Raw genomic sequence first — 18,560 nt, 5'->3', positions numbered from 1 at the left:
TGAACAGCACAAATAGCCTAGCATTAAAACAGCATTGCATATTCACGGCAGCTACATAACAAACACAGTTACAGCAGCATCGGTGCACGGCGGCACAACATAAAGGCAAGTAGCCAAAATTACCCTACCTGGCTGTGACAGGGGACCGTGACAGGGGACCGTGGCTGGCGTAGATCAACACCGGTGCTTCGTGTACTTGTCGTGAAAGTCCCGCGGACAGTCGTCATGTTTGGGTTCATAATATGAGGCGCTAGCCGCCCGCACACAACAGGGTGAGTTAACTAATGCTATACGGCGCTAACTTTGTTTATCGGCTAAAGCACAGCTACACATATTCACTGAATTAACCAGGAAGTCCATTCTCCTGGTTTACTTTCCCCACGTATTCTAACCCCGAGCGGCTTCATACAGCACCGGCCGCCGCAATACATTTCCTCCTCGGTGTCTCGCATCAGCCTCTGTGTACAGTACACTGTTCTCCGACCCTGCCAATGTATGTGACGTAGGGTCAAGCTCAACGCTGATTGGCCAACGCGGCTAATCGTCTCGCGTAGGAGCAACAAAAGTTCAATTTTTTGAACTCCTCGCGTAGCTATACGCGCGTAATATTTACGCACGTAAAGCTACGCGCGTAAAAATGTTGCTTTAGCGCGAGTGAAAATGTTGCTTTAGCGCGAGTGACGCATTTACGCGCCATGTACGCGCGTAAACCAATGGTTCCCTATGGAAAAGGGGCGGGTTTCATACGCGTCTGTACGCGTGTAAAATGCCTAGTGTGTTCGCACCTTTAGGACTGTCAAATTAAAGTGAAAACAGTTGAGAACAGTAGAGACAAGTTTTGCTCAACTGATCAGTAACACTGGATGACTGCAAGTGAAATAAACACATAAGCAGCATATCAGAGAAGAAAGCAACTTTATTATTTAAACAAAAAAACTAAACTTTAACAGTACTTTTGGTACAAAGGAAGAGTTCAAAGAGTCAAAAGAACCAAGCCAACTATAAACTGTTTGAACAAATAAAAAACTTTACTTAAATAAATTAAAACACTCTCCCCTTTCTCTGTCTGTTTCAGCCTCAGCCTCTTTTGGTGAATGGTATCAGTTTTTTTTTATTCTTCAGTTCTTACATTTTCAAAGAAAGCACTCCAACAATTTTCTTTGCCAAATGGAGGAGCATCTTTTTTCCTCTGATCTCCTCTAGGACACTTCTCTCAGCTATATACAGTTCTGCGATTGCGGCGGTGTCCTTCACTGCATTTCTTGTAACGCCTGCCTTTAAGAATGCCCTCGACATCTTGTGTCCTCTTTGAATTATTTTAAGGACCTGGCGGTACCGCTTTACCACATCCGATATTGTTGTCACTGAAAATGGAAAATAAATAAACAAAATTAACAACAACAATAACACTAATACAAATATGTAATAATTGATTTGTTGATATAATATAGTAATCTATTATTGTAAAAAATCCTTTAAAGGAACACTGTAATGTTTGAAGTAATTTATTAGCTAAAATCGATATCCTCATTCATAAATATGTTCTCATTGGTGTAAAATCACCTCTGCCAATAATCTGAATTATCCTCCTGAGCGGAGAATTACAAACATTGATATTACATTTTCTACATTGAGCGGGTAGGTCTTATGGAGGATGGTGGAAAGTATTCTCCGTTTCATAAGAATACTCATTAAAATGTAACAATTTTAAAGGGGACATATTATGCCAAATCTCGGTTTTTAAGGTGTATTTCCAAGGTCTACTAGAAGAGGTTTTCATGGTTTATTGTTCAAAAAACCCATTAGTTTTCTACCATTGCCCATTTATTCATCGCCTTTTCCAGCCTTCTCTGCTCTCTATCTCAAAAGGTTGGTTTTGAGATAGAGTGTGGAGGATGTAGGTCAGAAGAACCTCCATAAAGCTGCTGGTTTGCACACTGAAAATGACTACAGGATGTAGTAGGACATCATGTATTGGGACAAGCTAAATCTTTACACAGAAGATCTTATATTTGAAAATTGTCTTTTTTAATGTAATGAATCATTACTCCTGTACAGCTACTTTATTTCAACCTGATGTGGATTCTTTATTTTATAGCCCCTTAATAATGTATCAGTGAGTATTTCATATAATGTGTCGAAGGATTCGATGCAGTTAATTAAAAGTATTTTTATTGTGCGACTACTTGTTTGTTGAAATCTAGCTGTCATTGTTGTGAAGATTTTTCAATAAACAACATATTTGATACATTTATGTCTGTGTCAAGTAAATAATGTTTACTGATTATTAAATGCGTTAGTAGTTAAAAAGTAGCTGCATTTTAAACATGTTAAACATATTATCAAAGGTTTTTAATATTATTGTTTAATAGCCTTGATGTAATTCTGCATTTAAATGTCCAGTGTAGTTTTGGTTTAGTGTTTTATGTCCACACAATGAATTTAAGTTATTTTTGGTTTAGTGTTTTATGTCCACACAATGAATTTAAGTTATTTATTCTGAAGTTCTAAACTTCATCTTTTGTCTGAACTGGGATTTGAACCTGGAAACTTTGAGTGATTTGGCCGTAAGTCAGCAGGGGATAGTGCTGCAATTTCATTGGCTGTCAGGCTGTGCCAACTATCCTCGTCTTGCCAAGATGTGAACAACTAATTTTGTGTTTATAAAATCGCCAGAATGCGAGAAACAATGTCTTTGAAGCTCACATTTTTTCTGGGGGGGGGGGACCCAGAGACCCCCCTCTTTGGTGTGAGCCCCACCTGTTTTTTACACCTAGAAACGCCACTGTTTATATGCATTAGGGATGTGACGGTGTCGACGGAATGACCGGTTTTCCACTTGTGCTCATGTTAAAAGATAGAAAAGAATTCCGAAAATCAGGGGGTTATGCCGGTTTTTTTAATGGGAGATTTCACCGTGTATGCGAGTTCACGTCTGGTCGTGAGCGCGCTGCAGGAGCGTCACTTCAGCATGACGTGTCAGCTTCTAAGTCCGGTGTGGGACAATTTTTTCTATTAACTATTGATACAAAACAATGCAGTTCAAAATATACAGCATAAGTTAAACACTAGTCTAAGTCTATGACGTTAAATCACCTTAGAAACACACAATGCCTTCGTCCGAGCATAGCAGCATTTCACCCTGAGATCTCGCCATTGAGTGAGGAGTGAGCCGCAGCGCAGAACTGTGGTTTATGGCTAAAATAATAACCGGGACCGTTAGCGATTCAGCCACTCCTTCATTACGCTTTCCATCATCCACCCTTTCTTGTTGACTTTTACGGAGATGCCGTTCGGGATCTGTTCTTTTGGCATTGTAATCTGTTTAAAAATCACCATTGGCGGAAGCTTTAATCCAGATGCTATGCAGCCAAGAACACAAGTGAAATTCGTTCTCTCGTGGCCAGTGGTTCTCAACGTGATTGATGACGATTCACCTTTCTTGTTAACAGTCCTAGTGAGAGGCAGGTCAAATGTCAAAGGCACTTCATCCATATTTATGATCTGGGCCGGTCCGATGGAATATTCCTCTATCTTTCTTTGAGTGAATTCGCCGAAGTTTGTTATTTTTTCCTGGTAGTCGGGAGGGAGTTGCTGACACAGTCGTCCGCACCCTGATGGACAGTCCCTTTCGTTTCATGAATCTGAAACACCAGGATGGTCCTCCTGTAAAATTTTCAATTTTCATTTCAGTAGCGACTGTTTTAGCTTTCAGTCGAATCTGCACGGTGGGAACACCTCGGCCGTCTGCTCGCTGTGTGTTCAACCAATCTTCAAGACAGTCTTCAAGTTCGGGCCATCTGCCTTTATTACCTCTGAAAGCTTTTTTAGACTTTTTGCATTGAGACGGTTCATCCCGCTGGCATCTCCAACGTCTCACCATTGACTCGTTTATGGCAAGACTACGTGCAGCAGCTCTATTGCCTTCTTTTACAGCCAGATTGATTGCCTTTAACTTAAAAGCTGCATCATATGCACTTCTACGTTTGTTTTCCATAACTTCCCTTGCGCAAACTGTCTTGCTCTCGTTCTGTCTCTCTTATCACATGTCTCACTCTTTTCCGGCCTCCAGCTTTCACAGCTGGAGCCCACCACTTAAAGGTGGGCGCGGACAGGTCATAGAGCCCATAGAGTTAAAGTTGAAAAAAAAAAAAAAAAAAAGTTAAAGTTTCAGTTGAAAAAAGTTGCGGCTTATAGTCCGAAAAGTATGGTATATGCATAATAATATTTGATCTATCAAACTTACTACTGAAGTCTCGACAGGACACACTGACAAGCATAGAAGAAATTCAAATCTCCTCTTGAAGCACATGAATCTGCACCTGCCACTGTCAGGCAACTCGGAGTCCAACAAAAATAATCATAGCGCAGGGATATCACAGCATGTTACGTTTAACATTATAAGCTATAATCAATATCATAATTAAAATCCTATGTCTATTTATGGAGTGCAGGGCAAGTGTTTGGTGATGCAGGTTGTCCACCACGAAGACACGTTCTCCAAACTTTGTGTAAATTACAGCTTTAATTCACTTCTCTGTGAAGGTAAGATACTGTAGGCTAAGTCACACCACTAAACATCTAAATGCATGAGTAATACCATCTTATGACACTAAAATGCACCTTGATAGGCGCTCATTGGTGCACAGGTCACACGAGACAAAAACCTGCAAACATTATGTTTATACATATCACTGGTCAGGACTTCTGTTTTTGGTGAAATAGTTGCTTATTTGCAGCTGAATTATTACTTTGAAATGTAGTCTCGCCACCGTCTCGCAATTAAACGGTTGTGGTGGCGTTAAAGGTCACATATTATGCTAAATGCACTTTTTAAATGTGTTCTAACATATCCATGGGGCCACGGTGTGCCTAGAGACTGCCAAAATATCAAAACAAAATAACAATCTCTCCTTTTCTCACTGTCCCCCTTTCTGAAACCCCCCAATATACTCCAGTCAGAATTCTCGCCGACTATTACGTAATAGTCGGCACAGCCACATCCCCATATTTTCTTTATATGTCCATGCTTCCGATGCTTCCCCCCCCCCCCCCCACATTAGTAACCAGAAATTTTCATCGTGCAGTGGTCTATGATAACCCCACCCCCCCATTTCTTATTGGTCCACGGCCCCGAGATCCCGTGCCCGAGATCCTCTTGAAAATGTTCCGAGCGACAGCCTTCAGCCTGAATGTTACATACACCAACACAGAATGCTTTTGCTCATACTCCACTAATTTATCTTAACCACAGCAGTCTATGCCTCATTTTTAATAACACAACGGATAGGAAGCTACTTGTGGGTTTTTGCAAACAGTGAAACTGAAAGAAATGTTTTTATTGGTATTTTTGCCTAACTGGTGTATAGCTATTTAGCTTTGGGACAAGCATTCAGCTTTTGCTCATAAACACATAATTCTATTACCCACACCAGTCTGGAAATGCCTCGTTTTTAACAGGACAAAGGATTGTAACTTAATAGTGTGGAAGTCAATTTTGAATATATTTTTTTCACTGATTTGTGTGGTATTTTTAGCCGGTAGCTCACGGGCTACCTTCGAGACAAGCACTGAGATTTTGGTCATAAAAACATAATTATTTTACCCACACCAGTCTGGAAATGCCTCGTTTTTAACAGGACAAAGGATTGTAACATAATAGTGTGGAAGTCAATTTTGAAGATATTTTTTTCACTGATTTGTGTGGTACTTTTAGTTTATTTTATCGTCTGAGTCTTATTTTTAGCATTAGCGCCCATGTAGCTTCTGTTGTAGCACCAAGTTTTGCCCATAACACGCTGTTTATACTCCCTACAGCAGTCTGAACATGACTCGTTTTTAACATGACAAAGGATGGGAAGATATTCCTGTAGAATCAAACTTTAAGCTACTGTTTTCACTGGTTTTAATCATGTCAGGTCATGTCAAAGTGTTCTCTTAGCTTAGCTCCGGCCCGGAGCCTCCGGGTAAACACTGTGTTCGCAGTCACGACTCACGTAGTGTCTCTCTAGTATCGCGAGAGCACGGCAGAGACGGTGGGAGAGCCCCATGGTCATATAAAGAAAGCCCGGCAGAGAGGTGGGAGGGGCCAGCCAGATCGCACAAATATAGGTCATCCTGAGACCAGAGGACAATCAGGGTATAGAGGCTTGCTACAATAAATGATCTGAATGGGTTTTTCAGCAAACATCTAAACAAATAAGTATTAGGGACTACTTAGACCATATACAATTGACAGCAAAGTGCATAATATGTTACTTTTAATAAAACGTCCCCAATTTCTATGGTTCATGGTCTAAAGCTAATTATGAGCCTTTGGTTGATATCCAGACAATCCTCCATTATTCAGTTGGCAATGACCACCAGCAACACTGCTACATGTGCCAAAGTATGTGAATATCGAGACGGGAAGAGTCTACAATGTTGCCAAGCAGCTATTAACGTCGTCGCCCCCTAGCTAGTCTCGCAAAGCCAGACCAAACTACAACAACCCCCTAGCTAAGCAAAGCTAACGTTACTAGCTCTGGCTGGGCCCGGCCAGAAACAGTTCTGAGTATTACACTAACTTTACAAATGTGTCAACCCAACTTACCAGCAGTAGGCATATCAAAGCCTTCTCCTTCATTCCCCCGTCGTCCTTTTGCCCGGGTAGAGCGCTCAGGCCTTTCCACCATAGGCCTATTCATATTGTCAGGCGACGAGGGTTGATCCGATCTTAACTGTTGAAAAATCATATGCTGGTGCTGAAACAAGAGATACATTAGTGGTTCACACAAGTAATGGCGCCTGCTTTCGAAATAAAACAATAATGGTTGAGAGAGGGTTGATACTCACCATAGCGTCAAGATCCAATTTTCTTTTTGCGTGGACTACCTCTTTCAACGGCACCGAGTCGGCTTATCCAATCGGACGGTAGAAGCGCTTTGATTATTATGATTGAGTCAGGTATCAACCAGGGAATCAGCCCAACCTTTGCGGTGTGAGGTGTTTAGATGTATAAATCAAGCGTACCTCCACATATTGAACCAATAACAGAATGCATTTTGGCCAGTAACATCAGTTATTTCCTCTGCCCACCGGTGCTATGGCTTAGCTTGCGGGAACACTTTGGAGAAAAGTGAATGTCAAGGAGACAAAAAAAACATTGTTCGAGTTGATAACATGGTTGCAAAAGAAAGGGTTGCTGCAAAGAAAAGTGAAATGAAAAAACTGCAGACACAAAATGAGGATGGTCTACTATACACAGTCCACAGACCTCCACATCTGGTAATTGTGCTAAAGTTATTAATTATTTTTAACTCATGGGCCCATGAGTTGTTTGGCAATCGGCACAACCATTTAGGTTGGAATATGATATTATTGCGAGTTGCCGCGCCTCCCTTCATTTCAATGAGGGAACGCGGCAGAGGGGAGGCGGTTGCCCTACCGCTCAGCTTTCGACTTTGTTATTCATAAAAGCTCATACAGAGACTATTACACCGGTATACATGTTTTAAAAGAGAAATACATGTGATGGAATCCGTGTAGCCTATCTTCCGTTCAATCCATATCTGTTTGGAAATCAAAACACGAAAAACGAAATTAACTATTAATTATTAAGTTTGATTTCATTATTAATTATAAAACTGACTGTTTTATTCAAAATATGCATGCAAAACATGAACTGATTGCCATTTCGTATTTTCCATGTCACCCTTTGAATAAGAAAATGGGAAAGGAGACAAAAAGTTATGTAAAAAACGTGCATTTTTGTTTTTTAAGTTCCATATAATAATTTATAATAATCAGCAGGCTAAACTGTGTCCCACTGCCACAATGACACAAAGCTATGTGCGGCCAGCTCCGTGATGACTCTGACCCATAGACTGTTGTCTGACTGTCTGTGGCTATCTCCGTCTTTTAAGTAGCTTACAGCCTCTTGTCAGTAGTGGAAATGCATGGCAGATCTAGTAGGGTAACCCTGCCGAACCGAACTGTGCTGCTCAGAGGAAACGAGGTATCATCTAAACAGCGTGGACTTAACCAATACATTTGTTTTCATATGCAGCTGTCTGCACTGGGGCTCATGCCTCAGCTGATCACGAGTATCAATAATGTTATCAATAATGTAGGATGTGTCCCTCAGTTCCCAGTGCGATGCTGACGTCCACACGTAATGGGTGATTAATAAATGAAGAGTAAAACAAACATTTATTAGATGATTATGAGACCCAAGGCAATTGCCTATCTTTGCGTAATGGCAAAGTTCGCCTCTATGCTCGCACGCACTGCTTATCGGAGGTAACTTTTGCATGACACCGGAACCTCGACCACTAAATTGAAACATGTATTTTTCAAAATCATCATTTAGGCCATTATTCTCATATTTGATATCCTGGTCATGAATTGTGATTAAAAATAGATAATAACGTGTTTTTAGTATTGAATATAAGGTAGCTGAGAGGATGATTATTAAAAAAACAGGTCACTTTTCGTTTTTCGTGTTTTGATTTACAAACAGATATGGATTGAACGGAAGATACACGGATTTTGGAGCCATAGGATTTGGTGCCCCAAATGCTAATATTGAAATATATGTATGGTAGCCTTTATTCACAATTCCCATTTGAATGTAATATGTTAGTAAGGAATCAAATGCTAATGAATGTCTTGATTGATTCAATATTATTATTTCAGACGTATCAAAAATACAAAACAAAATGAAAAGCATGAAAATACAATAGAAAAAAATTATGTTCAAATCAATTCACAAAAAATATAAATAAACAAATTAGATATATTGAATTGATATGTCTGCCTGAAACAAGTAGGAAGAAGTATAAACTTATTTAATCCCACCACTTTTTAATGCATGATTGAAATGTTGAATAAGCTTGTACACAGCGAATAGCCGGAAGTATGTAGCTTGATGTAGTATCAAGCTAGTTAAGTTTTAAGATATCTATTTGATAATAATAATAATTTGAATTTAAATAGCGCCTTTCAAGGTACCCAAGTTCGCTTCACCAAAAAGGGGGAAGTACAGTGTTTGTGTACACAGGTGTGTGGGGGCGGGTTAGAGGTCATAGGCCTCTGAGAAGAGGTGTGCCTTCAGGAGCTTCTTGAAGGACTCCACTGAAGTGGCACAGCGGATATGGAGGGGGAGCATATTCCACAGAGTGGGGGCAGACGCACAAAAGGCCCTGTCCCCAAAGGTCTTAAGTCTGTTGCGGGGGGTTTCCAGCTGGTCCTTAGTAGAGGACCTGAGGGACCGCAGGGGGTGTAAGGATGGAGGAGGTCAGAGAGGTAACGGGGGCCAGAGCATGCAGGGACTTGTAGGAGGATTTTGAACTTGATCCGTGACTTAACTGGTAACCAATAGAGCTGCATCAGAGTGGGGGTGATGTGCTGCCAGGGCTTAGTGCCAGTTAAAACCCTGGCAGCTGAGTTCTGAACATATTGCAGTCGGTTATAATTTATGACATGATCATCAATTAGGATTACTTACATTGCCACTATTCTTTAGGCTGAGCAGTTGGTAGGCTTATTTATATGTCCAATTTATAGACATCATTTAAATTTCCAATTTGTTTGCAATTGTCAGGGAGTGCCGTCGTATAAGATGTGGACTTTTGAGGAGAAGTGTAAGGACCAAGTCTCTTTTCTCAAACTCACACTGTAGTCTCTTCACATGGATGAAGTACATTCACAGGTAATCATTTTAGGTTTTCTCCAACTCCAGTATTTCACAGATTACAGTAGGTTCAGAATGCGTAATGTTTGTACAATTTAAGCTGAAACTATAGTTGCAAATTGTAACAGTAGTTTTTCAGTAGAAAAAAATATGCTTTGTGACTAGAGTAGACATACGGATTGATCAAACAAGCACATATTTTCTGTGTGTATGTAAACAGTTCTGATTAAATCTTTGTTTTCTTTGTAGATTTGCACAGGGTTTGCAGCTACGGCAGGTAGACATGCTTCAGGATGGCATCACTAAAAGCACTGCTACACTCTCAATGATGTCCAAAAAACTGCGAAGAATTTGCACAAAAAGCCTTAAAAGGCACAGGGGAAAAAAAGGCCAGAAAATCGGTGGAGTCAACGCTATCGTCCACATTGACGAGAGCAAGTTCTGCAATAAGCGCAAGGTACATTTGAAATATACTTCACTAAATACGGGGTCATTAAATTTCAACTCATCAAAAATCTGATCTTTCCTCAGTTCTTGTTTTGGATTTTATTAAAAACTTAATGTTGAAATATCAATTGTCTTCAAGAGAAATCTTTAAAGGGGTAGTTCGGAATTTTGGACATAGGGCCTGATTCCCAAGTTAGCCTTAAGGTGCGAACACACTAGGCATTTTACACGCGTAAGATTTACGTGCGTAACGCGGCTAAAATGTTGCTTGATCATTTTGTGTCAAAAAAGGTTATACGCGCGTAATGTGACGAGTCTCCCTCCCGATATTGTATTTCCCTTATCAACCATGGCTGCGATCAGAACCGACCCGACACAACAGCGTGCATGTCCTCACAAAAACAACAACAATACGGCCAACAACTGTGCCAAAAGACAAACTGAACAGCACAAATAGCCTAGCATTAAAACAGCATTGCATATTCACGGCAGCTACATAACAAACACAGTTACAGCAGCATCGGTGCACGGCGGCACAACATAAAGGCAAGTAGCCAAAATTACCCTACCTGGCTGTGACAGGGGACCGTGACAGGGGACCGTGGCTGGCGTAGATCAACACCGGTGCTTCGTGTACTTGTCGTGAAAGTCCCGCGGACAGTCGTCATGTTTGGGTTCATAATATGAGGCGCTAGCCGCCCGCACACAACAGGGTGAGTTAACTAATGCTATACGGCGCTAACTTTGTTTATCGGCTAAAGCACACATATTCACTGAATTAACCAGGAAGTCCATTCTCCTGGTTTACTTTCCCCACGTATTCTAACCCCGAGCGGCTTCATACAGCACCGGCCGCCGCAATACATTTCCTCCTCGGTGTCTCGCATCAGCCTCTGTGTACAGTACACTGTTCTCCGACCCTGCCAATGTATGTGACGTAGGGTCAAGCTCAACGCTGATTGGCCAACGCGGCTAATCGTCTCGCGTAGGAGCAACAAAAGTTCAATTTTTTGAACTCCTCGCGTAGCTATACGCGCGTAATATTTACGCACGTAAAGCTACGCGCGTAAAAATGTTGCTTTAGCGCGAGTGAAAATGTTGCTTTAGCGCGAGTGACGCATTTACGCGCCATGTACGCGCGTAAACCAATGGTTCCCTATGGAAAAGGGGCGGGTTTCATACGCGTCTGTACGCGTGTAAAATGCCTAGTGTGTTCGCACCTTTAGTGTTCTTTATCAGAATTTGCTTGTGCTAGGCTAGCGCGATAGCCTGGCATTCCCAGACCTGCGACTAGGCGCTGGCAAATTAAATTTGCTGCGCGTGTTGGTCTGGACACGCTCCGTTGAAGCTTTATCAAGAAAGCCAGAAATCTGGCTATGGTTTCAATTGGTTCTATCTAATATGGGCGCGCCAGAGCCCTTTATATGGTACTCTGGGGAGGACGTAACCGGATGACGACAGTGACGTGCATGCGACGTCGAAGCCGTGATAGTAAACATCAAAGATGGCTGCGGATATGTTGTGTGAGTTTGAGACTGCTTTGGCCTCGACCCTTAACGATTTGGAAGACGGCACTCAAATCTTTCATTAGCAAGTAAGTGGAATGTTCTGTTTTGCCGACCGACAACGGCAAACGTTTAATTTAACAGTTTAACACCTTCTGCATCGCTCTGATTTGTTGTAGTGCTATCCAACTGCGTGCAGTGGCATTTGAAATGCACAAGTAGGAGCCGCCCCTTGAGTTGGAAATTACTATTGATCGTGGCCAGACCCTCTATCGTTCAAGATATCAGGGTCTGGTATCTAAAACAGTCTTACCCACTCCACAGTACACCCGAGGCAAATCAAATATAAAGCCAGACTATAGATGTAAATGTCTATGTTGATAGAATAATGTTAGAAATAAAACCAATATTGCATTTTGAGGGGCTTGCTGTGTCTCAGCAGCAGCGTTATATTCCTGGTAGTGGGCTGCGGTAGCGGCGGACTGATATTACCTAGGTTACAGACTCTAATAGTTTGTTTACCTGCCGCTGTCATTGATACAGACGCAGAGTACAGTGCAGGAAGGAATTTTATTAGCCTATTCAATTAACAAGATATGGCCACGTTTGGAGGATTTAGCGATGCGTCTGCTTTTGAAGACGATTATGAGGAATTTGTTGTGTCCAACACTAATCTCCACTAACGTTGTCATCAATCTGTCAGTAGGCTAACATTATGAAAGGGGCCAGCTTTATTAGCTAGTGTAGCCTACACAAAGGTATTATTACCTGTTCATCAGTGGCTGTTGGTGCATCTGAAAAGGCGGATGGCACCGCTTTCGTTTTCAGTGATGTATTGCTCGTTAGATTGCGGGGGTTTCTCAAAGTCGTCCGGTCTGAAATTATCGCTACAAATACTCCGTTTGAGAACAGTTTCCACCGGTGTTTATTTCCAAACCATTAGCAACAAGCCAACTTTGTGGTGCCCATCTGTAGGGTTTATTTGTACAATTCCTAAATGCACACTGAACCACCGTGTTGCCTTCGTTTCCGCTTCTGTCGCACGCTGCTCTGTTTACTTTCTGCTGTAGTGACTCGGTTACACAACTAGCCGGAGCAAAGTAAAATTCCGCTGCTGCTGAGAAAGTAGTCCCTCACAATGCGATGATTCATGCGATGCGAGGTTGGTTTTATTTCTAACATTATTCTATCAACACAGACATTTACATCGATAGTCTGGCGTTATAATTGATTTGCCTCGGGTGTACTGTGGAGTTGGTAAGACTGCTTTAGTAGCAGGCTAATTTGACCCCAATGCCGTGCGCTAGCCTAGCACGAGCAAACTCTGCAACTAGAAGGACTGAATGAAATGGGTTAAACTGTCTCCAATGATAAAGAACACTAAGGCTAACTTGGGAATAAGGCCCTATGTCCAAAATTCTGAACTACCCCTTTAAGCTGTACTTTTAGATTAATTATTGTGGAAGTTTGGCTCTATGAACATCATTTCTGAATTTTCCGAATTTGTATTTAAAGCCTCACCATTCAAAATATTTTCCTTGGAATGGTTTTAACCACACTTGAAAAAATGTATAACAGTTTTTTTTTTTATCGCTAAACCACAGTGGTCACAACTGTAGCTCAATGTGCAAAACTCTAACTACAGTCTGCACTACCAACAGTCACTGTAGCTGAACAGTTCACTTCACCTGCAAAATAGGCTCAAAGCAGCAAACACTATGAACCAGCCTCATTGAGATAACACACACTGTCACTCAGAGAACATGCTCAGAGTATAAACACTAGCATCAAACCCCAATACACAAATTATACATTTTTAATCTTTACAGTTTGAATAATCTGAGTTACTTCACACAAGTAACGTAATATTTTCTTTGAGGAAAGACTGAAATTGTTTATTTTATAACATACCAGTTTTTTAGGTAAACAAAAAGAAATGGAAATCAGAAGTTTACTTCAGGCTACATATTTTTATTTTATATTTTATTGATAACATTTCCAAATATAGTATGTATATGTATAAATATTCTATTTTAAACATAAATCAATTCTTGTAATGTTGTCATTTACTGTAAGGATTCAACTCTCACCTGTTTGTTTGCTGGACAATTCGTATTACAGATGCAACTTTAGATCTTTGCAGATTTGGTTTCACTCTCAATCCTGCAAGGTCTATGTAGCCCATACTGCATTTCATCAGAAATTACAGCTCTATATCTTCTGGGTCTTCCTCCACACATCCACACTCTCACTGCCACCCTTCTCCCTCTAACAACCTGTCTTCATTGGTCCATTTCCCCAAAAAATATATTTTTGAGCTTTCCCTATATACTGTATATATGTTCACTAACAAGTCTAAAACAAGACACCTTCTTAGTGTTTCAGTTGGCCTTGATTTTCAACTGACCAAAAAAAATAAAAAAAAATTATTTATTTATTTTTTGCTAGCGAGCGCTTGTGTATGGTCATAACCGCGCAAAAGGCCGCGATTTGCAGTAAATACACGTCCACATGTGTCTCTGTATGCTATTTAAAAAGAAATCAAGCAAGTAGACTAATAATAACATTAATGAATTATAGGTTATCGCATCACAGAAGGCATATTGGCTTATAATAATAAAAAACACCACCTTAACTATGTTTACAGTTTTAAAATGTTTTTAATGAAATGCAAACCTCAGTGATCATTTGCTCTTGTTTCTCTGCATTGCATGGTGCATCACCCTGAACAAGATGCCTGTTACTGTATTTGTGCAGTGTAGAAGAATAGCTTGAAAACGGAAATCACTGCCATTTAGCAACCTTTGTCCGGAAGATGGCCTGTTATTTCAGCCTGTAATATCATTATTCCGAGATAGCCTTCCCAGCATGTCCCTTCTGGCTGAAAAGCAAACTGGTTTATGTCCGCTCTCAGTTAAAAACGCACACAGACCTGCTACATTTGTCATTCATGAAAGTGTGATATAGGGACAGTAGGAGAGGAATTGTACGCACTTAAGGAGTAACTGCTCAGCCATTGAAACTTTACAAGGTTTAATTTCCACTGCGTATCCATCTTGAGCGATCGTTAAGATTTATATTCTAAGAAATGCAGGTGAATGCATTTTCCAATAAATCCTTTTATGAGCTGTGTTCATGGAGTTGCCAGTAAACCCAAGGATATTGGCAGCGTAGCGTGATGTGCAGTGTTAGTTTTCCACCACACATTGCACTTTGTGTTAAGGCCAAACATTTCCTTTTTGGTCTCATCTGACCAGAGCACCTTCTTCCAACCCTTGCCACAAGCCATGCGGGGAACACAGCATATTCAGATGAGACCAAACTTGAAGTTTTTGGCCTGAATGCAAAATGCAATGTGTGGCGGAAACTAACACTGCACATCACCCTATACACACCATCCTCACAGTGAAACATGGTGGTGGCAGCATCATGCTTTGGGGGTCCTGTTCTTCAGCAGGGACAGGGAAGTTGGTTAGAGTTGATGGGAAGATGGATGGAGCCGAATACAGGACAGAAAACCTGTTAGAGTCTGCAAAAGACTTGAGACTGGGGTGGAGGTTCACCTTCCAGAGGGACAACTAGCCTAAACATACAGCCAGATCTACTATGGAATGGTTTAAATCAAAGCATAGTCATGTGTTAAAATGGTCCAGTCAAAGTCCAGACCACAGTACAATTGAGAATCTCTGAAAAGACTTGAAAATGGCTGTTCACAGACGGTCTCCATCCAATCTGATGCTAAATGTGAAGCTCAAGCTATTTTTTAAAGAAGAATGGTCAAAAATGTCAGTCTGTAGATGGCAAAGCTGGTAGAGACATACCCCAAATATATTTGCAGCTGTAATTGCAGCGATAGGTGGTTCTACAAAGCATTGACAGAGGGGGCTGAATACTTATGCACGCCACACTTTTCAGTTTTTTATTTATAAAAAAAAATTAAAACCACGTTACATTTTCATTCCACTTCACAATTATGCCCCACTGTGTGTTGGTCTATGTAGTGGTAAAAGCACAATGATACGTTTGTAAAGCAATAGGTTTTTATTTCAATCAATAGCAAGAAACTAGTTGTCACTAGTTCCAACACAGGTAAGTATGTTACAAGGAGTGACCACCTTTCCTTAAATCGTCACATATTTAAGGAACATTTACTCCCCAGGGGGGGAGGCGTCTAACCGTGGATTTGGAGGAGAGACAGGCTGAGAGGCAGACAGTTCTAATACATTGTTATTGTAAACATGGGAGGGGTCAGGTTGATCAGACAGTTCTAATATACATACATTGTTATTGTAAAACATGGGAGGGGTCAGATTGATCTGAGTAGGAGGGACAGGCAAGGGTGGGGGAGGTAGGAGACAGGTAGACAGGTAAGCTGGGTGGGGGAAGAAGAGGGGCAGACAGGTTGGGAGGCAGACAGGTTGAGATATACATTCATATTATAATCGTGGGTGGGACAGGCTGACCCAGAACAGCAGGAGGCTGTCTGCAGGAATATTGCCCTTTCTAAAATGTATAGTCAGGCTGGCTAATCTCCCTCCAGTCTATCACATAAAATCCCAATAAAATAAATGTACCCATGTGATTATAACGTGACAAAATGTCGAAAATTTCAAGGGGTATGAATACTTTTGCAAGGCACTTTATACCACCTTGCCCAATACCATTATTAACATGCACAGAGTTGACTGTGTGGCGTAAAGGCGTAGTCTGAGACGCATTCAGACAAGGATTTTGACTAGAGACTGAATAATTATTAACCCTTTAGGCGCCACAGTCGCAAAATTGCGACAAGACGCTTTACTGAATCAAACAGCTGTTTTCTCTAAATAGAGTGTTATATTTTGTTCAAACTCCCCTCCACTAGTTGGCAGACATCCCATACCTAGACCTTAGCTCAGAAAAACGGCATCCTTCAATGCAAAATATTCGCGGAAATCCCATCCAAAAAATAAATAAAAAATCCCATCAAAACTTTTTTTGTCATATCCTCCTAGCGATTTTTTCTGGTTTTATTGAAAACTTTTGTGGTGTTTGGAGACTCTGACGTGAAAGCACGTTTCACTCTGCAGTTACTGTGCTCATTGCTCAACGAGCAGCGGGTGCTGCCGCGAGCCCCTCCCCGACCAAAAGCACTGACAGGCGGTCAGTCTCGGAGCAGCCCCTCGGAGCAGTCCGAGCCGGCCGTCAGAGCAGAGAGGTGACACACCTCCGCGTCCAGGCTGCAAATGAATCGCGCAGTTGTTGGGTGTGAAATCGGAGATAGTGTGCCACTAAGCTATTTATGCTGAAGATGGATTTAGGAGTTATTGAGAGAATATGGCAAGCAAAAGTAGGGAGTTAGTGTGCACTCTTTCTACGGCCCCGGTGCGTCCATGCGCAGCAGTGGTGCAGCCATGTGACGCAGCATTATATAAATGTATTTTTCATTTCATTTAATTTAACTTTTATTTATCCTCGAGACCAATTGAGGGGTGACCCTCATTTACAATGACGTCGAGTTCAAACAAATTCAAGGAAAAACAACAATACATACAATATTCAATGCAAATACATCAAGTACACAACTATTGAATATATATATATTCATATTATCATATTATAATGGTAATAATAATAATAATCATAATAATAGAAGACAAAAGTAAATTAAAATGGGTAAAAAAATCTAAAATCATAAAAAGTGCCTGTTTTGTGGTGTAGTTCTAGTTCTAGTTTACAACTGTTGGCTTACAACATAGTGGACATCATAACAAATGGATGGAGGGGGTGAACTTGATGAAATAAGTTCAACTCTATTTCAAAATATATGGTATTTCATGGAAATTACATAATCCAATATGGCCGCCGCCATATGACGTCATAATATGCAAATTAGATGAAAAAATGTATTCCCTAGATAAACTTCAGGACATTCTCAATATTTGTCTCATTAACTTTTTGTCTCTATCTCAAACCACTTTCAATCCAGAGCCTTCTGAAATTTAGGTGTCAAAATAAAGTATTTTTCAAAATTAAACCCGGCGCCTAAAGGGTTAAGTTCTCTATAACTTTTATAATTAGGAAACTTTTTCTTTTTGGATTAAAAAGGCATCTCACAAACAAGTGATTGGGGTGAAATTGCAGTGACAATAACTATTAAGAACTTATTTTAAATCGAAGATACATATTTGAGCCACCCTGGCTTGAAATGCTGATCAGTTGTTTCTTAATCAAAATTTTCAGTTAAAAAGAACTGGCCTTGTTTCCACTTAGCAGTACATTTCGGTTTGGTACAGAACTTTCCAAGATCTGGCTTGTGTTTCCACTGCGGACAGTACCCTAACTTTGTAGGCGGGGCATATCCCCGACGCCGATAGCTACTGTAAGTAATGTCATGACATCATAGCAACGGGACACATTGTAGCCCGCCAATAAATTCAATGACGAGGGAAAACACTACACTGCCTAAACAAAGAACTGCATTTATTTAGAAACACAAGCCTCTTTATCTCTCGCACGGATTCTAGACCAATCAACTGACTGCAGTGCGTAGCTTCACCCTCTCAGGACCCTTTGGGACCACTTTGTACCCAAATGCAAGGGTGAGAAAAATAGGTACGGCATGGTACACTTATTATAGGACCTTTCCCGACGTTTGTCAGTGGAAACCCAAATACTTGTGTGTCGTACCGTACCAAACCGTACTGAACTGCACAATGGGAACAAGGTTTATAGGGCAATTAGAACAGTCTGTTTATTTCTTCTTCTTTTCATCCCTTGTCTCTTTCTATTGCTGCTCTTCTCAGCCTAAAAGCCGAATTCTACCGGCTGCCTCTCCGGTCCTTCTCCGCTCCAGCACGGCAGAAACGGTAATACAATTAAAAGCAGTCAGTGGGTGAGTTTCCACCACGTCCGCTGCACCATCTCTCTGCTCCGCTGCACCGTCTCTCTGCTCC

The 18,560-nt window shown here is 41.0% G+C and overlaps 1 pseudogene across 1 annotated transcript; it reads right to left on the bottom strand.

Annotated features, from left to right (window-relative positions):
• Positions 1 to 1,077: 1,077 nt before the first annotated feature.
• LOC307258472 lies at positions 1,078 to 6,686 on the bottom strand (annotated as a pseudogene). Its single transcript has 2 exons — positions 6,593 to 6,686; positions 1,078 to 1,364 (listed from the first exon to the last, which is right to left on the bottom strand). The product of its transcript is annotated as an uncharacterized misc_RNA (transcript).
• Positions 6,687 to 18,560: the final 11,874 nt, after the last annotated feature.

This window comes from Ammodytes marinus (genome assembly GCF_949987685.1).
Source record: "Ammodytes marinus genome assembly, chromosome: 12".
NCBI lineage: Eukaryota > Metazoa > Chordata > Actinopteri > Uranoscopiformes > Ammodytidae > Ammodytes > Ammodytes marinus.
Note: the sequence above shows the minus strand (reverse complement) of the source record. Positions and strands in the feature narration are given on the sequence as shown.